The sequence below is a fragment of the Trichosurus vulpecula genome, chromosome 1 (genome assembly GCF_011100635.1).
Source record: "Trichosurus vulpecula isolate mTriVul1 chromosome 1, mTriVul1.pri, whole genome shotgun sequence".
Classification (NCBI taxonomy): Eukaryota; Metazoa; Chordata; class Mammalia; order Diprotodontia; family Phalangeridae; genus Trichosurus; species Trichosurus vulpecula.
Window position 1 is genome coordinate 3,272,069 of NC_050573.1, and position 4,877 is coordinate 3,276,945.

Consider the following 4,877-nt stretch of genomic DNA (forward strand, 5'->3'; position numbering starts at 1 on the left):
ATGGCCTGGATTCCTCTCCTGCTCAGCTTCCTCATTCTCTGCCAAGGTGCAAGCCTCAGGGGGTCTCTGAGAAAGGGGGTACTCAGGGTCCAGAGGGGCTGTCCATTCTCTCTCTCCTGGGCGACAAGGGTAGAAAGAGAGGATCCCTGGCCCCTGACTCACAGTTCTCATTCTGTCTTTCCAGGTGCTTGGGCCCAGTTTGTGCTGACTCAGCCAGCATCAGTGTCCGGGTCTCTGGGGCAGTCAGCCACGTTCTCCTGAACTCGAAGTAGTGGCAACATTGATAGCAACAATGTGGAGTGGTACCAACAGCACCTGGGCCAGGCCCCCAAGCTCATCATCTACGACTGGAGTAACCATCCCTCGGGGATCCCAGAGAGATTCTCTGGTTCCAAAGACACCTCAGCCAAATCTACCTCTCTGACCATCTCTGGTCTCCAGGCTGAGGATGAGACTGACTGCTACTGTCAATCCAACTACTATAAAAATGGCTACATGTGCACAGTGGCCAAGGCTTATGAGGAAGTAGGAGAAAAACCTCTGATATATACTTCTGTGATCCCTCACTGGCTCACTGACCAGCAGGGTCTGAGGTTGCTCAGTGTCCTGTGAGAAGAGCCCTGGTCTGACTCTGAGGGAGGGAAAGGAAACAGGAGACACAAATTAGCTTCCAGTACCAAGGTGTATGTGGGGCACATCCTCCAGGGAAGCAAGTGCAGGGTGATTCCGAGGGGAAACCATTCATTCTAGAATCAGGGGATCTTGGTTCAAATCCTGCCTCTGATGGTTACCAACTCTGTGAGTATAACCAAGTCAGTTAATCTCCCAAGGCCTCAGTTTCATTATGTATACAATGAGGAACCTCTAAGTTCCCTTCCAACACTCTGCTAATGACTTCTCCTTCAAACATCATGAACCTTCCATTGTTCCATCTCTCCCTTTGGCTCATTTTCCCCAAATGCACTCTTCTCCTCCTCCTCCTTCTTATTCTCAGTGACCTCTGCTCAGTTTTTGTGAAATAGTTAGTTCTTATCCCAGAAACTGGACTCTTTGGGCTTATCAAAGTGTAGATTGGTATAGTCACTGACTGCTGCGTCTTGTGTGCCTAACCCATTCCACGGATCCACCACTCTGTTTCTTAGCCAGTTCCGAGTAGTTTTGTTGACTGCTGCTTTATAATACAGTTTAATATCTGGTACGGCTAGGTCGCCTTCCCTAGCATTTCTCTCCATTAATTCCCTTGATATTCTGGGTCTCTTGTTCTTCCAGATGCATTTTGTAATTATTTTATCCAGGCCTACAAAGTAATTTTATCATAGTTTGATGGGTATGACACTAAGTAAATTAATTTGGGTAAAATTGTCGGTTTTGTTATATTGGCTTGGCCTAACCATGAGCAACTGACATTTCTCCGATTATTTGAATCTGACTTGCTCCTGAGTGCAGTGACTGGAATGTGACCAAATATTGTTTGGCATAAGGATGTTTTATTGTACCTTCTTCATGTCAAATCTTATAAACCCAAAGAATGATGGGAGGACCTGTAGGAATGGGGAGGAGTAAGATGTGCAAAGACCAGGAAGGTCAGAGGGGGCCACCTTAGAGAGGGCTTTGAAGGCCAATCAGAGGATTTTTTATTTGATCCCATAGATATGAGAGAGGCACTGGAGTTTACTGAGTAAGGGAAGGACATGACAAAATCCATGTTTTAGGAAAAACTTTTTGGTGGCTGAGTGAGGATAGATGGAGTGGGGTGAGACTTGGGGCACAGCAGATCCACTAAGAAGCTACTAACTACAACAGTCCAGGTGAGAATGCAAAAGGCAAGACATCTCTTCAAGAAAATTATGGATATGAAGGGAACATTTCATGCAAAAATAAACATGGTAAAAGGCACAAATGGTAGGGACTTAACAGAAACGGCAGAGATTAAGAACAGGTGGCAAAGATATACGGAAGAACCAGACAAGAAAAATATTAACATCACCACTGAGCACAAAGGTGTGGTTCCTGAGCTGGAGCCAGACGCCGTTGAGAACGAAGCCAAGCTGGACTTAGAAAGAATTGCTAACAATAAGGATAGCGGAGGTAACAGAATTACAGTTGAGCTATGTAAACTCTTTAAATTTGAGGCTGTTTAAATGTTACACTCAGCAAATCTGGAAAACTCAACAGTGGTCACCGGATTGGAAAAGACCACGTTTCTATTCCATTCTAAAGAAGTCCCATTCTTTGTCCCATGCCAAAGAATGTAAAAATTGCCAAACTCATTTCACATACCAGTAAGGGCATACTCAAGATTCTGTAAGTGAGGCTTCAGCAATATGTGAACTAAGAAATTACCAGAAGAACAGGCTGGTTTTCAAGAGGCAGAGAAACTGAAGACCAAATTGCCAAGGTTTCCTGGATGGAGAAAATAAGGCATTGCCAGGGGGAAAAATGTCTATTTTTACTTTATTGACTAAACTAAAGCCCTTAGCTCTGTGAATTACAATGTATGTGGCAAGTCCTCAAAGAGAAGGGAATATCACATCACCTTACTTATCTCCAGAGGAACCTATGTGTGGGCCAAGAAGCAACAGGTAGAACCAAACATGGAACAACCTATTGGTTTAAGATTGGAAAAGGAGTAGTATGAGTATATGTATATGGTCATCTTATTTGTTTACTTTTTCTGCAAATTACATCATGCAAAATGCCAGGCTGGATGAATCAAAAGCTGGAATTAAGGTTGCCAGGAGAAATATTGACCATCTCAGATATGCAGATGATACCACTCTGATGACAGAAGGTGAAGAAGAATTAAGAAGACTCTTGGTGAGGGTGAAAGAGAGAAAGCGTAAAAGCTGGCGTGAAGATTAACATTAAAAAGTAAGATTTTGGTAAGTGGTTCCATCACTGCCTAGCAAATAGAGGCAGAAGAAATGGAAGAAGGGTCACATTGTATATCCTTGGACTCAAAGGTCACTGCAGATGGTAACTTCAGCCGTCAAATTAAAAATGCTCTTGCTCCTTGGAAGACAAATTTGGACAGTGGAGATTGAACAAAAGGCAGAGACATCATCCTGCCAACAAATGTCCATATACTCAAAGCTATGGTTTATTCAATAGCAATGTATGGTGATGAGAGCTAGAGTATAAGGAAAGCTGAGGGCTACAGAAGTGACATTTTCAAATTATGATGCTAGAGAAGACTTTAGAGAGTCCCTTGGACAGCAAAAAGATCGAGTCAGTTAATACTTAAAGAAATTAATTCAGACTATTCACTGGAAGGTCAAATACTGAAGCCCAAGCTTAAATACTTTTGCTACATAACAAGAAGACAGCACTGATTGGAAAAGACCCCAGTATTGGGAAAATTGAAAACCAAAAGAGAAGGAGAGGCAGAGAATAAGATGAATGGATAGTGTCATGGAAGCAGTGAACATGAGCTTGGACAGACTTAAGGAGGTAGTGGAAGATAGTGTTGTGTTGTGGTCCACGGGGTCACAAAGAGTTAGATGTGACTGAACAGCTCAACAACAGTGACAGCAAAGGGGTTGGGATGTTCATGAGTTAGCCCACCTAGCTGAGAACAGGTACTGTTTGTCATGTGGAGAAGTCCAAGATTCTCAGCAAGGTGAGATGGGAGACTGAAGGCCTTAGAAGCTTAGCTATGAAACATATGAATGGTTTATGATCAGCCCCAATTAAAGAAAGGATTTCCTAACAACAACTTGGGGGTTGGATTCCCTTGCCAAAGCTAGGAAGAGTCACTATCTCCCTAACATTCCCAGAGGTTTCTACTGCCCACTCCTGCCACACAGCAATGCACCCAATCAGACCCCAGTCTTTGGGCCTAGCTGGACCACAGCTGTTCATGAGAGGTGCATGTAGTTCACTAAATCACAACTGATAGTAAACAAGCTTAGAAATGAGCACCAGTAGTAACCATTTGAGAGCAGCTCAAGTGGTGCCACGGATAGGACACAAGGCTCAGGGTCAGGAAGACTCATCTTCCTGAGTTCAAATCTTGCCTCAGACACTCACTAGCTGTGTGACCCTGGGCAAGCCACTTAACCCTTTTTGCCTCAGATTCCTCATTTGTAAAATGAGCTGGAGAAGGAAATGGCAAACCCCTCCAGGATCTTTGCCAAGAACATCCCAAATTGGGTCACAAAGAATGAGGCATGACTGAACCAACAACAACTAACCAACCAAAGAAGAGAAGAAGAAGGAGAGTTCACCTATAGTCAGGTTTCTTCCCTCTTGCTGTCCTCAGAAAGACTGAGTGGCACCAATGATTTGTGTGTATCATCCAAACTTCTGAACCTCTGGCCTGCATCCAAAATTACCCTGTGTGGTTACAGTGACTGAGTTGTGGTTAATTTGAGCCATCTAAGGGATGAGCCCATGATCCAGGCCCCTCTTCCTCTCTTCCATAGTTCATGGCATTAGAGAAACCCCACCAACTTCTCAGGCGTGTCCCCAGAAGAATGAGGGGGAGGTCTAGGTAGCCTTGCTCCAGGGGAACTCATTCATTGTGACTGGGAGTTGTGATGAGGAGCAGCCTGTAAAAGAATCCATCTATTCTTATTGCTTTTTAAGAATATTTCATCATTCTCTCATCTACATTTAGAACCTGGCCAGTGCTCGGTTGAGAAAGAACCTTCACTGACATAATGGGAGGGGAGAAAATCGAGACATTTGAAGGCTAACTGTCCTTGGGGACCAGTGGGGACACTGAAGCTATTGGGGAAGGGTATTTTACATAAGCACCACAGAAGCTATGGAGGGGCCAACATGCCTTGGGGGTACAGCACACCACCCTGGTGAACAGCTCAGATATTGGATTCCCTATGAGGAGTAAAAGTGGCCTTCTGCCAACTAGTAGCTTT

At 44.2% G+C, this 4,877-nt stretch overlaps 1 pseudogene; it reads left to right on the plus strand.

Moving 5' to 3' along the window:
• Window positions 1-612, plus strand: LOC118834167 (annotated as a pseudogene).
• The last annotated feature ends 4,265 nt before the right edge of the window (window positions 613-4,877 follow it).